The sequence below is a fragment of the Acomys russatus genome, chromosome 23 (genome assembly GCF_903995435.1).
Source record: "Acomys russatus chromosome 23, mAcoRus1.1, whole genome shotgun sequence".
Classification (NCBI taxonomy): Eukaryota; Metazoa; Chordata; class Mammalia; order Rodentia; family Muridae; genus Acomys; species Acomys russatus.
In genome coordinates this window covers 29,009,331-29,027,188 of record NC_067159.1, presented here as the reverse complement: position 1 = coordinate 29,027,188, position 17,858 = coordinate 29,009,331, and the positions used below count along the sequence as shown (strand labels likewise).

At 39.3% G+C, this 17,858-nt stretch overlaps 1 long non-coding RNA gene across 1 annotated transcript in view; it reads left to right on the top strand.

Annotated features, from left to right (window-relative positions):
* Nucleotides 1-17,858, top strand: part of LOC127206524 (uncharacterized) — a 202,318-nt gene that overhangs the window by 104,388 nt on the left and 80,072 nt on the right. Inside the window, exon 2 of the long non-coding RNA XR_007832799.1 lies at nucleotides 743-803. This is a non-coding gene — a long non-coding RNA (uncharacterized LOC127206524). The remainder of the gene's footprint in view (nucleotides 1-742; nucleotides 804-17,858) is intronic.

Below are 17,858 nucleotides of genomic sequence, written 5' to 3'. Positions count from 1 at the left end.
ATGTACACACACATTTATGTGTACGCACCATGTGCTGCATACCACACACATACAAATAATAAAGCGATGTGCAGGCCATGTAGAATGTGGTGTGGTGCATTGATAGCATGCTGGGTGTAAACTCATGCGCTAGGTTTATTAGTGAATACATAGAAATAGTCACAGATTTGAGGGAAGGAAACAGTGTTGGGTTATATACTGGGATAGTAGGTGTTAATTGTTTTAAAATTCAGTTTTGAGAGTATTTAACAATAATTAAAAAATTTTTTTTGGTCTACACTGTAAAGCAAGTGGGCAGCGACATAAGAGAATTGCCTACCTAACAGTCTTTAGATAGGCTATATTAAAATATTTTGGGTGCATAAAAGTGATCAGTGTCAATCAGAGTATATGGCTTAATGCTGCTTGCTACACTAAACCTGAGCCAATGAAACCATCTGTATGAGTGAACACAAATAGCTCTACTGTTCACAATCTCCTCAAACATTCCCCTAGTGATTTATATGATTACAGAAATTCCCATATTATCTGAAAGCTATGCTTCTTACGTATTATATACTATTTTCATATTATACTTCCTCTACTTTTTGAGCATTTGAAATAGTGTTTTTGTTTTTTTCCTTTGCACTAAAAAGAGTTGTATCAGTGTGTACCACAAACTTGCTTTTAGTTCAAAGCTAACTGCTGTTAATGACATTATGATTACAAACTCTTAATGTCTTTTCTTTTTTCCCCCTTTTAGGTAAGTAACTGATCAGGGACATGAAGAACTGCTATTTCAAATGACAACCATGTTGCAAAAGGTACTTTTGGTTTTTAATGTTATTTTGAAGGAATCTCATCAAAAGACATAGAAGCTAGAATGTAACTGATTACTACTTTATTTAAAAATCTTGTGGGCGTGGTTGGTACACACCTTTAATGCCAGCATTTGGGCGTGGTTGGTACACACCTTTAATGCCAGCATTTGGGATGCAGAGGCAGGCGGATCTCTAAGTTGAGGCCAGCCTGGTCTACAAAATGAGGTCCAGGACAGTCTAAACAAAACAAAACAAAACAAAACCCCACCAACCAATCAAACAAACAAACAAAAATATCTTGCAAATCAGATGTAAAGGCGCCACAGCAGTAACCCTTTTAAATTATGAAGAAAGTAAGTATGACAATCCTTTCTCCTGTGTCTAAGCAGTTATTACCAGTATAGTATTGGTATTATATGGGAATGGAAAGAGAAATTGTCTTTTCCTCATATTCATTTCTAGAAAATGAAGAAGGGGGAAGCTGATTGACTGTAATAAATAGAATGGTCAGCATGGGATTCATTCTGCACCCAACTCTCATTTCTGTTCTTAGGATTTATTTTCTACAGTCTGTCTTCAGAATTACTTATAATATTCACTGCTTTAAGCTTGCTGACAAGAGTGTTTGATTCTGGATTATTAAATTAGACTGCATCCATCTGGAGAATTCTTCGGGAGAAAAAATACATCTGTAGAAACTGATTCCTTAGTCGGGTGCTGTACACTTGATGTTTGGAATCCTTTTTAAAAGGCAAGATCATATCCAGGAGGTTTTTCCCCCTCTGAAAGTGATCTTCAAAATATTGTGGAACCCTTCTCAATCTCATCACAGAGAAAAATATATACATTATAAACGGTTAGGCTGGCCATGTGACATCACACCATCTGTAAATGTGCAAAACACCAGCTGTGTTTTGGATGCCATGAGTCATGGGCTGTCCCTTCACACAAGATGAAGAACTAAATACAAATGACTAGAAGATGTAGGGGGAATTCAGAAGAAGGGAAATGATCTGTTTTCTTATTTAAAAAAAAAAAAAAACAATTTTAAAGAACTTTCAGTTTTACTGAAAAATTTCCTGGTAAGGTTTTGGGCAGCTGCCACCTGAGAAGACTTCATCTGAGGATGTGCTTGAAAAAAAAAATTAGGAAATGACTTCACACCAATGTGTTTATGCTCTGTGAATGATGAATAGTTAATTAGAATAAACATCTATATTTTGTAGGCATTGCTTTATTAACATTGCTGTTGGCAATTTTATTATTGCTGTTCACGAGGGCACACAGTTCCACTTGGGATATTTTAAGGGTGGGTAGATAACACTCTGTCTTGTTTTATGATTAATACTCTTTGTGTAAGCATATGATAAAACTGTTTGACTTACTTCAAGTACCAGTGAGGGTTTCCGGTGTGAGTGGCAGGTGGGGACTGGGGAGAGTCCCAGTAGGACAGCGCAGAAATCTGTGGTACATTTGGGAGTGACTGTCTCATCATTTCATGATGCATCTGTGGTGGGGAAGGGATGGCTTTGGAAGGCTGGTCCCCTGACTGGGGAGCTTTATCCTTTCCTTCTATACTTCTCTTCCCACAGGAGAAGTCTGTCCATTCTGGTTTGTGCCCTTGACCTCAGTTTAGGCGATTTCCCCGAATTCCACATTAGAATCTCTGTTTACTGGTGTGTGAAGTCTTGTCTAGCTACAGAGAAGTAGGTAGCAAAAGGAAATGTGAATAATTAAAAAGTTTAATGTGAAGCCATGTGGACCATAGATTTTAGATGTCTTTTTTTTTCAAGGCCTACTGAACATAAGACCTGAGATAAAATATAAAAGACTAAATTTTTCTGATATTGGCGAGTAGTATACTACTAGTAGTTTTGCAGTGACATGGTCATTGATATACACTTTTTTGTTGGAGTGAAATAATAAAAAGTTTCATGTGAAAGTAGAGATCCCTGTTTGTGTCTTTGCCTATAAATCAGATGTAATCCTTGAGACATTTCCCAAAGCAATGGGATATTGATTTTTCACTTTACCCATTAATAATTTGTTTGAAGTTTAGGTACCTACATCTTGTAATTTGTGCATTTTATGTCATTATTTTCTCCTGAAGCAATACATCATTGCTAATAATGATAGAATTAGATTTGTTTGCCTTGATTGATTTAAGTGTCTCTAACCAACAAATGGAAGCTCTGCAGTTTTTCCGTTAAATATAATTAGATGTGGCATCTCTATGTCACTGCAATTGTATTTTACATGCAGTTTTTGTGACTAGACAATATAATACTCTTGTATTTTTTCCTGTTGTTTGGGGTTAAAGACATTCACAGTCTTTATTAAAACTCATTCCTTCTTTGTTGCGAAAAAGAAAAATGAATTTAAAAACTTGGTAAGCTAAAGAACACTACTTTTTTTTTTTCACAAACGGGAAAAAGAAAAGCTTTCTTTGAGAAAAATATTTAATTTATAATGAGTTTTTCTATATTGTACCTGGGACTCCCAACTCTTTGTTATTAACCCATGTACAGTAGGGAGTTGAGAGAAAGCAGCGACTGGGATGAGAGCTAAGTTGGTAGTGTGCTTGTCCTGCAAGTGTGAAGACTTAAATGTCATCGCCATCATCACCAGCACCACCACCAATAACAAAGGGGGCATAGAAGTGTGTGTTTTGATCCCTGCACAGGAAAAGGCATACAGGAGGAAATCTAGGGCACACTGGCCAACCAGTCTAACTGCCCCGGGAATGATCCAGATTCAGCAAGGATGCAGTCTCAAAAAGTTAGGTGGAGAAACCATTGAGGAAGACATACAATATTAACCTCTGGCTTCCACATATGTACATGTGTGCTCACACGTGCACACACACGTATACACATGTACACATGAACATGTATACACACAAAATAACAAAAGAAGAAATCAGGATCTGACAAAGTTAAAAAAAAAAGTTTGATGAGTTTATTGATTACTTTTTTTCAAGTCAAAGGTCATTTGTGGGGCCCACAATTCATTTCCTTAGCTCCTCTCTTGTCTGAGAGGAACGACTGATCAGTTACTGTGTTGGTCTTATGATTAGACAAGGAACCATGGTAAATTTGTGTTACTTGCCAATCAAAATCTTCACTCGTTTTACAAACATATAATCAAATATGTATGTCCTTTTTGCGGCATGTGAGAAGGACTTTCCTCCACAGATGTGTATGAATCACAGCAGAATCCAATTCATCAGTCCATGTACTGATGGAAGCATAGGAAGAAAGTACGGCCTTAGCCTGATCAGAGGCTGGAGAGTGGACGCACAGATCTCATGGAAGAGATGGCGCCCTCCTCGGCATGCATCTGGCCCTTTCCGTCTGGCTTCCATCAGCCGTGGTTGTTCAGTGGCGCAAAGAAAACATGATCAAGTGCTGACAGCTTTCAGAAGTGCTTTTTAAGCACCGCAAAAAAAGGTGAGGGTTGCAAATCTTATAGCGAGGGCTCCTCTCGGGGAAGCTTTATCCAGCTCCACAGGATACGGTGAAGCCCAGTTCCCGAGAGCTTCTCTCAAGCGGGACTCTAAAGGAGGGGTCATTTGCTCTGCATTTCATGGGTCCGCAGGAGCCACCAGAGGGAGAGAGTGGGATTTTGCAGATGGATGAAAGGAGACTTTAAATAACCCAACTTAACTTTTTGGCAAGGATTCAGTATACTGGGAATTCTGCAGCAAGTAGGTTGAACTTCCTAGATTCGCAAATGCACATATTTCTGTTCAGTACAAGTATCCAAATATTGAAGTTTCAAAAGGAAACAATTACCTTTTGTCTTCTACACTTTGGAAAAAATAATATATGGAGGACAATATACTCCTGAGAGATCTTAGAGGCAATGTTTGAAAATTGTTTAAAGAAAACCTATTGTATGCCTCTTTTAAAATTATTATTATTATTATTATTATTATTATTATTATTATTATTATTATTAGTTTGTGTGTGTGTGTTCTTCCAAACAGGGTTTCTCTGTGTAGCCCTGGCTATCCTAGACTCACTTTGTAGACCAGGACAGCCTTGAACTCACAAAGATCCATCTGCCTTTGCCTCCCTGAGTGCTGGGGTTAAAGGCATGTGCCACCACATTATGTGCCCCCTTTTAAGAAGAGTTATAAACACCTATTTGATCTCCTAAAATAATTTATCATATTTGACAGACACCCAAGCCAAATTCTTAGTAATTTGGAGAGTTTGGCTTATTATTTACTGTTGGCTTTTAGGTATATGTACTCCGAGGGTGACTTACACAATACTTTTTTTTTTTTTTTATTAATTTTGTGCACAAAACAAAGCTTCATGATGAAGAATTTTCCATCTGTGCTGTCAAACCTGAACTCCAAACCTTGGATTTTGGAGCATGTTCAAGTCTTAGGTTTGAGAACCAAAGGTGATCAACCTTATTTCAATCACAAGCCTTTGATGCTCAGGATGAACTTACATTTCTTCAGAGAGTGTCGAGATCAATGCTGCCAACTGAGCTCTGTATGCATCAGTGTGTTGACTTTCATTTTACTCATATTTTTATTTCTGCTGAGTCAAATAAAATCTACAAAGGAAAAAAAAAACGAGACTAGACAAGTTGTAGGTCACCAAATGGGGTGGGCATGCTGAATGAAATAACAAAATTTGATTATCAGGAGATAAAGGAAAATAACAATGGGAAAGTACTAGCAAATAAAATATTATTGATTTTAGTAGTATAGTGCAACATCATATAAAATTTCACACTTACTTTTTGTGTACATGTGTGTGTAGGGGGACTAAGGGTGTTTGCATTAGGTATGTGGGAAAGCAAGGGACAGGGGTCAGAATCTTACTTTAAGTGGTGGGCGTTCAGATCAACCACAGACTAAGACTGTATTGATTACATGGCCTAACTTACTCAGGCTCCAAGATCTATTGTATTTTGTGTGGTTCTAGATGTGTAACCTTTTCTCAATGGACACTTGTACAATTGTCTAGAAATGCATTGCTGGCTAGACTTTGTACATATCCGAGGCTGCATTTGAGTGAGTGCTTGATGAATACAGTTTGAAATCCAGACCCAAATGTTTAGCACCTTCCTTATAAGTCAGATGTGAACAGCACCCTTCTCACAGTGAGCACTTCCAGTTAGAGAATTTTACAGAATGCCCAGTTCTGAGAGGATGTGCATCAGTCCCCACCAGGAAGATGTGCTGGGCTTATCATAAACCTTTGTCATGTGACTCGCATATAAAGCCAACATTTTCAGACAGGGTCTTACTACATAACCCAGGCTGGCCTTGAGTTATGATCCTCCTCCTGTAGTCTCCCAGTGCTGGGATTCAGTGTGTACCACCACGCTGGCTCAGTTCCAGGTGTGTACCACCACGCTGGCTCAGTTCCAGGTGTGTACCACCACGCTGGCTCAGTTCCAGGTGTGTACCACCACGCTGGCTCAGTTCCAGGTGTGTACCACCACGCTGGCTCAGTTCCAGGTGTGTACCACCACGCTGGCTCAGTTCCAGGTGTGTACCACCACGCTGGCTCAGTTCCAGGTGTGTACCACCACGCTGGCTCAATATCGTTTTCTTATTGTGATAAAGCATGTAATATGATCAATATGTTAAAAACGATTACCCTATCATTTTTTCATTATGCTGCCAGCAGCACCAGAGAGAAGCCAAACCTACTTTCGTGAGTTTAGGTAAACTCTGCCAGCTCATCCAGGTTAAAGAGGAGGAAAATTGGGGAGTCAAATTGTTGGGGAACTATTTAAAATGGGAAAATAGTTTACGCTTCTGAAGTGAGTGAGTTAAACATGTTTCTGTACAATTGGCGATTGTACAGATCACTGCATTCTTGATTAGGAAGCATGGGAGTGAAACACTAGGCACTAAAACCAGAAGATGCTTCTAGTTTAAAATGTTTTTCTACTTTTTTGGTGAATTTTCTGAAATATTTTCATTTTTGAAAAAATCAAATGGGAAGCCCACTATGGGGCTCCTCCAAATATAGTTCCTTTTGACAAACAGATAACAGACCTCACATGTTCTGAATCCAGCTTTGCTTCATAAGTCACTCATTGACAACAAAGAAATCTCAAGCAAAATTTGACTCGTGTAACATTCCCATGGAGAGAACATCTGTAGGAATGCACACAGCCACACATGACATTAACATTAGCATAGCCACACTGGACTTCTCCTGTATTGGTTACATAAAGGACTGGAGTCAGCCAATGGGAATTTGATTATTGATGCTTTATGATTTCATTTCTGGATCCTGAGTTTGTTTAGTGTAACTACTAACACTAAATATACGTGGTGTAACTCCTGCCTGTTGCCACGAAATATTATGCCTAAAACACAAAAAGTAAACATAAGTTTTTCCCCTTTCCTTAAAACATTTTAGTATTAATGGTCTTAAAGTCTACAATGAAGGAAGGCAATGAATAAGTTTCAGTAAAGTAAAACGTTATTGCTAGGGTTGGAGAGATGGCTCAGCAGATGAGATAACTCACTGCTCCTCCAGAGGTCCTAAGTTCAATTCCCAGCAACCACATGGTGGCTCACAACCACCTATAATGGAATCTGATGCCCTCTTCTGGCATACAGGTGTATATGCAGATGGAGCACTCATACATAAAATAAATAAATAAAATCTTTTTTAAAATAAAGTTATTACTAAGTTACCTAGTGACTGTATTTGTTGTAGAGATCAGACAGCATTTTTTGATTCCACTGGTTTGGAATACTGGAATCCCCCAATTAGTAAACTAACCACAGGAATCAATAGCATTCACTCTGATGGGGCTTGAAAGAGAAAGTGGGGTAACAGGCTGGAGATGACAGAAGCCTGCCCTCTGGTCAGTCACCAAAAGCTAATGCACAGGTGTCATGTAACATCTTAATTGTCAAGCAGGTGTGAGAGGACACTGTGGAATGTGGTACTGTCAATCAAAGTCATCTGCGGTGCACATCCCAGCTTTGCGCCTCTACTAGTACTCCGAAGCAGAACAGAGTGTCTTACAGAGCTCTGGTGAATAACCAATGCAGAGATAGAGTTCTGCCTAGACCCAAGAGATGCAGGTACAGAGGACTCCACAATGACCCACTGGGGTCTCATTTACTTCATTTCAATTTATTTTTAAAGTAGCCAGAAATTACAAGTGGACAACTATAATCCTACCAATCAGGAAGCTTACGCAGGCAGATTTTAAATTCAAGGCCAGGCTTGATGGATTACATACAGAGACTCTGACTCAAGAAATTAATTAAATTTAAAAACTATGGGGCTGGAGAGATGGCTCAGAGGTTAAGAGCACCACCTGCTCTTCCAGAGGTTCTGAGTTCAATTCCCAGCAACCACATGGTGGTTTACAACCATCTATAATGTGATCTGGTGCCCTCTTCTGGAGTTCAGGTGTACATGCACTGTATACATAAGAATAAATAAATAAATCTTAAAAAAAAAATTAAAAACTATGCAAGGCACTATCATTAGGAATCTAAGATTTTAAGATATAATTATTTTTCAAATACTTACAAATTATTAGGGTAAGCACCAACTTTTGCATTATCCTTTATTTGTTAGCTGCTACTGTGAATGTTTTTTCTTTTCTACTGATGCAAGGTTTCCCACTGTAGTCCACTCATAACTCACCCTTCTGCGTCCTGGAATTACAGGTGTGAGTCACTCTTAGCTCCATGTTTGACTTCTAATATTGAAAGGACTCAGGTCAATTTTCTTCTTACCAACATTTATAACGGCATAATACTTTGGCCACACCACTGAGATGGTGTCAGCGACAGCTGTGATCTCATGGCACTTGAGTGGGAAATGTCAGCATATTGGTATGACCGTCTCATAGCCAAACAAGACAGGTTCTCTACTGAAAAGCATTTGGTTGAAATACTGTTTCCAAATCGCACACACAACAGACAGGGAGTGGAGTGCCAAAGAGCAGGAGGCATTGCGTGTTGATACAGACCTATCCTTTTCAAACCAAGCTAAGACAGTTCTAAATGATCTTTAATAGCATCAAGTATCCTTATTTTCAACTATACAAACGTAATTTGGATGTCACTGTTTAAAAATCCCCTGGATTTCTTTTTTTTAATTTTTTTTTTTTTACCTCCCTCTCTTTTTTTTTTTTTTATTAATTTATTCTTGTTACATCTCAATGGTTATCCCATCCCCTGTATCCTCCCATTCTTCCCTCCCTCCCATTTTTCCCTTATTCCCCTCCCCTATGACTGTTCCTGAGGGGGATTACCTCCCCCTGTATATGCTCATAGGGTATCAAGTCTCTTCTTGGCTACTTGCTGTCCATCCTCTGAGTGCCACCAGGTCTCCCCCTCCAGGGGACATGGTCAAATGTGAGGCACCAGAGTACGTGAGAAAGTCGTATCACACTCTCCACTCAACTGTGGAGAATGTTCTGACCATTGGCTAGATCTGGGAAGGGGTTTAAAGTTTACCTCCTGTATTGTCCTTGGCTGGTGCCTTAGTTTGACGAGCAATGTATAGATTAGTGCAATGAAGACATTCCTTTGCTTCTTTTCCTCATGCAATGGGGAAGTCTTATCCAGTTGCATTGCCATGGTCTTTCTGCAGGTCTTCCTTAGTTCTTATTGCGCGCGCGCGCGCGCACACACACACACACACACACACTCACACACACTCACACACACACACTCACACACACACACACTTTATGATCAAGGATGCTCTCTTCTGCCCCATCTTCTGTTTAATATTATGCTGAATGTCAACCATTAAATAATTAAATTTTGGGGGCTGGAGAGATGGCTCAGAGGTTAAGAGCACTGACTGCTCTTCCAAAAGTCATGAGTTCAATTCCCAGCAACCACATGTTGGCTCACAACCATCTAAACAAGATCTGTATCCATAATAAATAAGTAAATCTTAAAAAAAATAATTAAATTTTATATTTAAAACCAGGGATTTCTGTGTAGTAACTATTCTGAGTATCATAATGATTTACACATATGCTAGCAGTAGTATGTTTTATTGGTTATTAATCCAAGTGATTTCTGTATATAATATTCTTATGGAACATTTTTTCTGCTGCAGATTTCTTTAATTTTTTGCATTTATATCATCTGTAATTACGGAGAAGTCATTTTAAGCTTTATGAGATGCCATGTGTCTAAGTATTCTTTTTTTCCCAGTTGTTTTGAGACAAGGTCTTGTTTAGTGTAGGCTGGCCTTGAACTCACTACCTAGCAGAGACTGGCCTTGACATCCAATCCTTCTTACTCAACTGCTGGGACCACAAGTGCTTCACTTCAACCATCTCAGTGCTTACACATTTTGAAAAGATTTCAAAATACAATTCTTTCTAATTTCCTCTATTTGTGCCTATGCTTAAATGTTCGTTACCATGGCAGCAAAGAAAAATGTATTCGTTTTTCATTGCTGAATGTCAAATGGCATAGTCTTCTACACATAACACTTAGAATTCACAGCAATTCAGCATAGCGCATTTGTCCTTGGGTGTATTAGCTTGGGAACTATTATTTTCTGACTGGCAGCAGAGTGGGGAAAGCTGTCTAGAAATCCCAAGATTGCTGCTAGCATCAGATCTATCACTAGGTAACACTATGGCCTTGGACAATGACAAGCAATCTGAACTCAGATTCTTGAATTGATAAATACAGAAGCAGGAGTGGATAGCTTCGAAGCTTCTAAAGTGCCTTTTAATTAAATACTGTGGTGATGAAATTGCAGGGCTACTCTGACTGACCTTGGGCCTGTACCTACCTACCCTAAGGACCTCTGCTCCCCTTAAATGGAAGCTTCAAGGAAAGGCTGGTTCTTCGTCTGGAGGGTTTTGGAAAGGAAGTGATATTTGAGCAGATCCATATTCCAATGCACTTGTACCAGCTTCTGCATTGCTCACATGACTGGTCACTTCTCTTTTTATATAGCCTGACACCTATTAACAAAGAGTGTCTTAGTAGGAGTTACTATTTCAGTGATGAAACACCATGATCAAAGCCCCTTGGGGAGGAAAGGGTTTATTTTGCTTACATTTCTATGTCACTGTTCTTTATCATTGGAGGAAGTCAAGACAGGAACTCAAACAAGGCAGGAACCTGGAGGCAGGAGCTGATACAGAGGCCATGGAGGGGTGCTACTTACTAGCTTGCTCTCCATGGCTTGCTCAGCTTCCCATTTATTTTAATTGATCCCAGGGCCAGCAGTTCAGTGACCAGAGTGGGCTGGGCCCTCTCATATCAACCACTAACTAAGAAAATGCCTTACAGGCTTGCTTCCAGCAGGATGTTATAAAGGCATTTTCTCAACTGGGGGTTTCTTCTCTCAGATGTTTCTAGGCTGTGTCAAGTTGACATAAAATTAGGTAGCACAATGCCTCAGTCTGCAACTGGGTTGCTTACTACCTGCATTCACTCTGCTTAACATACTATGAAAAGGACCAAAAAGGATTATCTGAGTTAGCTCAGCAGGGTGGTATGTTAGAAAACTTTGAATTTCACTGATATGGCTTAGGACTTCGTAGTAAAGTGGAATTTAAAATACATTTCATTGCTAGTTCCTTGTTTATGCCTATGCTTAAATTTCACTGACAAAAAGTATTGACATTTGTTATCTTTTTTTCAAGTCAAGATTTAAAGATACCGATGCACAAAGAATAATTTGATTTTGCTGAGCAATGGTCGAGTTAGTCACTGGATTATTGACCGTGATATGACAGCCAGACATAGGATAAGTTGTTATTTAAAATATCTATCATCAAAAAAAAAAAATCTATCATCTATCATCACTATCTATTATCTATCTATCTATTTATAATCATCTATCATCTATTATTATATATCTAGCTAAAATCTATTATCTATTAATCATCTATCTTATGTCTATTAACTATCTATTTAACATCTATTAATCATTTACCTATTAATCTTATATTAATAGTCTATTTATCATCTGTCTATTAATCATTTATCTATCTATTGTCTATTATCTGTGTGTGACGTGTGCATGATAGGGAATTGTACATACACCACACTTTGGAGGTCAGAGCACAACTTTGTTGAACTTTTTCCTTCCACCCTTATCTGGGTTCTATGGATTGACCTCAGGTTGTGAGGTTTGTGTGTCAAGTGTCTTTACCTAATGAGCCATCTCTCTAACCCAAGGTTATTGTTCTGAGGAAAAGGGTCGTCAAGAGCCTACTTGATTATGAGAAATTAGTGTGATGTTGACCCACTTTATGTGTGAATAAGTTCAGACCATTAAATACCAGTGTTGATGGTGAGTATTAACAAAACTTTAAAAATGGCTGAGGATAGGACAGATCAGTGGGTAAAACATACTTACCACGCATGAGGTTCTGGTTCATCCCCCCACTCAAAAAACCAAACAGATAAACCCCAGAAAACATCAGTAATTTAGAAAGACTGACACCAACTTAGTCATACCGGAGATGTAACAGGAAGCACAGAGGGTGAGTTCTAATATTAGGCTGTAGCTGGTATTTATTCTGGTATTATAAAAGACAAGTTTATTTTACTAGTCTTTAAAAAGAGAAAAATGGGTTCTGGAGATACAGCTTAGATGTAAAGAGCCTGGCTCTTTCTCAAAGGATCCAAATTGGCTTCCCAGCATGTACATTGGGCAACTCATAACTGCCTGTGATTCCAGCTCCAGGGGATGTAATGCCTTCTTTTGGTTTTCATGGGTACTTACACACACACACACACACACACACACACACACACACACACACACACACTACTACTACTACTACTACCACTACTACAATTACTATTAAATAACAGAGTTGGGTTTTTCTGTTTTTGAGATAAGAATCCATTTGGTATGTCAGGCTGATCTCCAGTTCAAAGCAATCCTTCTGTTTCAGACATGCAAGTGCTGGGATGACAGGTGTAAGTTGTGAAGTACTTTACATACCACTAAAGACTCTTTCCTAACTACAAGGGGAACAGTATCTTGGCTTTATTATCAGAGAGCAGATACTTAAACATGACAAGAAGTTGCCTTTCAAGGCTGAGGTGCCATCTTGCCGGTCGTCTCACTGCAGTAAACATAATCCCACATTGAGCACATTGCTTGTATTTCAGCATCCTATGGCAGTAGATTCACAAGCAGTCTCTGTTGGGGGTTGGTCTGATGTATTTTGATGCTAATTATTGCTTGTTGTCTGTGTGACACACCTTTTGTTTAATAAAAAGCCATCCCATCTGGGCAGGTCAGGAGACAGGGGTGGGGCTAGGAAAGAGGAATCCTGGGAAGAAGAAAAGAAGGCCAGAAGGAGAAGAAAGGAGAGGGACCTGAAGTAAAGAGAGGAAGGCCACCATGGGTTAGATTGAGGAGAAGCACATGGCCTGCATGGATGGAGAATCTGGCCCAGATGAAGAACATTAGCAAGTATTTGAGATTATGGATGGGAGGTAACTTGATAGAAGTTATTAGAAGCAGATGGCATGGGATTGAGACAGGGATCCCATGCCTGCTCCACTATGGGAGACAGTTTAGAGGATTGATATCTGCCCTGCCCCAGGTTATGTAAGGCTGTTTTAAAATATAACAAGTGTCTATGTCTTGATTGATTGCTAGCCGGGCCTACTGATAATACAGATAGGTAATACAGATAATTTAAAAAACAATAAATCTCACTCAATAGCCGCGTTTTAAAAATATTTATTTTAGTATTTCAAAGTGTGTGTGTGTGTGTGTGTGTGTGTGTGTGTGTGTGTGTGTGTGTGACTGCAGGGGTCCACAGGGGCCTGTGCAGGGCATGCACACCTAGAGCTGCAGTTTCAGCTCCATCTGACATAGGTGTTGGGAACCCAACCTGAGTCACCTGAATGAGCAAGACACATTCTTAATTGCTGAGCTACCTTTCCAGCCCAGTACCTAGCTGTCAGTGAACTGAAACACATTCCAATACTTTCCTCAGTTGCTTCAAGGAAAATATTACAGCTATTTGGAAAATGTTTTCCACTTTGGTGCTTCTTCTATAAAAGAAAGGATTGTTCCACTCCCAAAGGGGTCAGGACCACATGGCAAAAACAAAAACAAAAACAAAAAACAAAAAACAAACAAACAAACAAAACCAACTAAGGTTGTTTGTCACGTTCTCTACACATTACTGTCACAAAGTACCTGATGGATGCAACTTAAGAAAGAAAAGGCTTATTTTGGCTCATGTTTTCAGAGGAATTCAGTCCTTGATAGGGAAAGCATGACAGAGTTCATGGCTGTGGGAGCATGGGTCCAGAAGTCCTCTAATCTAGACTGACCAGGAAGCAAACAGAACAGAATCAGAACCAGGTGTGAGCATAACATCCAAAAGCTCCACCTCAGTGGGCTACTTCCTACTTCTGCTCCCCAGCTCCTTCCTTCTCAAGGCTCTACCACCTTCAGACTCAGGCCATGAGCCAGGGACTGGGGGCTCAAAACATATGAGCCTGTGTGAAACAGTTTAGATTGAAGCCATAACTGTTGGAAACACATTTGATACACTTTAAAACATTTGATTACATTTCCAAACATCATAGCCTAGCAAACCTATTTAAACAGAACACTCACATTAGCATAGAGTTGAGCAAAATAATCTAATTTTTAAAAAGCATTCTTCTAAATACTATATAGAAAATGACAAACACATTGGTTAAATGATTACACTTTCACACTATTGCAAAGTTGAAAAGTCGTTTACATGAAGTCAGCCCATGTTGAGTATTTTAGACAGAGCCACCTTGCCCAGCCTGCTTCTTTTAGAAGCAGATGTAATACTTTGCTAAGTGACTCTGTTAGAACACTATGAAAAACCAGAGCAAAATTGTAAACTATATACCGTGTCTACTGTAGCTTTGTTGACAAAGTCGAGTACATTTTAGATATTGGTTGCATCAGAGTCATGCAGCTTTTGATTGCATCACAGTTGCACTGCTGTCTATTAATTTCATCATAGCTATGCTGGCGTCTATTGATTGTAGTTACATGGTCACCACTTGCTAAGCTATAGTCATAAGCCTCATTGCATTCTCTTTAGACGCATCCCTTGCCACAGTGGCAGAATCTGTCACACTTATGTGTAACTTGTGATTGTTTCTTTGGCTGGCTGTGTAGGTGTGTGACTTTGTTCTTGAGATTGTTCAAACACATTCTCACTTATTTTCCAGGCCAACACACTTTCTCATAACAAATAACCAGAGCAAGACAAGGCTGTCTCTAGACACTTGCTACACTTCATTAAGAAGGTCCCTACTGAACCATTACCCTATAAAGTTTATTGGCATCTTCTGAATTTTCTAATAGCCCATTATGCTCATCTTGTTTTTTAAAATGTAAAAAGAAAGAAAAAAAGAAAAAAAAAAAAAAAAGAAGAAATTGACATGTATCTTTTTAGAAAAGATAGAAAAAAAAACCCATTTTCAATGAGTGGAATCATCTATTTTCATTTATTTATTATACTTTAAGATATTGATTATGGCTTGGTAAGATGGCTCAGCCAGTAAAAGCGCTTGGTACACAAGCTCAACAGCCTGAATTTGATCCCAGAACTCACAATGGGAGGAGAGAATGGATTCGTTTCCTGCCAGTGTCCTCTGACTTCCACACAAATGCAGCCACAGTTACACACACACACACACACACACACACACACACACACACACACACACACACACACACACAAAACATAACCCATGTATACACAGTCATAATGATAGTTGAAAATATTAAAAGATCTCCCCTAAATAGTGATTACATTACATTTTTAAGATAGTGCAAATATAAAGAAAAGAATATCACTTTACATCCAACTAGACATCAGTTGTTTCTTTTTATTTACGTACTTAAATTTTATTTTGTGGTGGTGAGAATTGGGGGTAGGTCTCACAAGTTTCTCCTTTTTAAACTAGGATTGGAAGGAATTGTGAATCTTGTATTTTCTTCTTTTTCTAGCTCTTTGGTGTTTTTTTGTTTTGTTTTGTTTTTGTTTTTGTTTGGCTTTGTCTTTTGAGACAAAGTCTCACATAGCTTAGGCTGGCTTTGAACTTACTATGATGCTGAGGCTGGCTTTGAACTCCCAGTCCTTCATCTCTCAAGTGCTTTGTTTATAAATGTTGCCATACCAAGCTGAAGTAATAATTGTCCGAAGAAGCCTCTTTTCATTTCCTAAATTGATGCACTTAAGCACTTGTGGAGAGAGAGAGAAAGAGAGAGAGAGAGAGAGAGAGAGAGAGAGAGAGAGAGACAGACAGAGAGAGACAGAGAGAGACAGACAGACAGAGAGAGACAGAGAGAGACAGAGAGGAGACATTGCTGTAAATTTCTATTTTTTCATCCATAAAATGTATATTTTCTTAAAAGATGGAATTTTTGGTCACAGCAATCATTGGGGGTTGCATTAGATTCTCCCTGGCATTGCTATTTTTAAGTTGTAGTTGTTCGGGTGTCAGAAGACAAATGTACTTGGAGATGGCTCTTTCAGAGAGTATTTAATAAATGAGGTCATCCATCAGGATAGGTCCTGATCCCATATGGTTGGTGTCTTTATAAGAAGTAGGCTTGAGACTCAGACTCATGCACACAAGCATAGAGAAGAGAAGACCACATGGTGTCATGGGGAGAAAATAAGTAAGCCAAAGGGAGAAGCCAACCTTACCAGTTTTATGGTCCTCAACTTTGAACCTCCAGAAGAGTGAGAAATAGTGTGTTGTTTAAAGCGTCTAACTTCAGCTTTTTATTTCTTTTCTAAAACTCGAGTGACAGGACAACCATATAGATTGACATCTATAAATAGGCTAATTTATACTTCCTGGTCAAAATTTACTTGGCTCCCTCCTCCAAAGACCACTGGTTCCAGGAAGTTTCTCATTTGTGGTGTAAGCTATCGTGGCCGGTTTAAGAATGACTCACATCATATTCACTGCTTAGACACAAATGGACACCAACACCAGCCTGCAAAGAAGAGGATACATTGCCTACAGGATTATGAAAAAGGAAGAAACAAAAAGAGCCACAGGGTAGAGACACTCCTGAGCTAGCTAGCTTGCTGTGACAGATGCTCATCCTGTTCCAAGGATTCATTTTACTGTCCTGTGTATGTGCACTCAGCGCATTAGTCTTCCCTTTGCTCTGTCATGGCCAGTGTGGGCTCTAGCCAGCTGCCCACGCTAATTGTTTCCTAAGAAATCTTCTATTTCTTAACCTCAAGTGATTGTTCTTCAGGTGAAGGCAGAGAGAAAGAAGGTCTGGATTACAGTGAGCAACTGTTCTTGCTTTCCGAGTTAGACTTTTCCATGGTTGTTCTAGGCCAAAACTTTCTGTCCTGACGCTTAGACTTCGGTCTTTTTGAGGAGCATAGACTGAGCCATACCTCTATTAGGTGTGAGCTGCTGACGTAGCCTTTTCTCCCTTGCTCTCATTAAGAGGTGAGCTTTTCTTCTTTCCTTTTTTGAGTTTTTATTTTTGTAGTGATGTTACATAGAAAGATGTGCACAAATACGTAGAGGCAATATTTCTGACTCAGTAAAAGTAAGTTTGCATGTAAAGCAATATTGTATTCTTTTTTCTTTTTTTAAATTTAATTAATTTATTCAGATTACATCTCAATTGTTATCCCATCCCTGTGTGAGAAGTATGGGAGGATGGGGAAATAGAAGGATCCAGAGGGTCCTAGAAACCTACAAGAAGAACATCAGGATGGGCAGATCGAGGCCCAGGGGTTCTGCTCAAATGATTGCCCCAACCCAGGACAATACATGTAGTAAACATCGAAGCCCTACTCAGATCTAGCCAATGGACAGGACATTCTCCACAGTTAAGTGGAGACTGGGGACTGACTCTGCCACGAACTCTGGTGCCCCATATTTGGCCACTTTCCCTTGGTGAGGAGGCCTGGTGGCACTCAGAGAAAGGATAAGCAGGCTACCAAGAAGGAGTGAACTTTTCAAATGTGAGGAAAGGCTTCTCTGTACCACATTTACAGCAAGTAGTAGTTGTCCAGTGAGGAGACAGAGATGAGGTCTCTGATTTGTAGACCGCA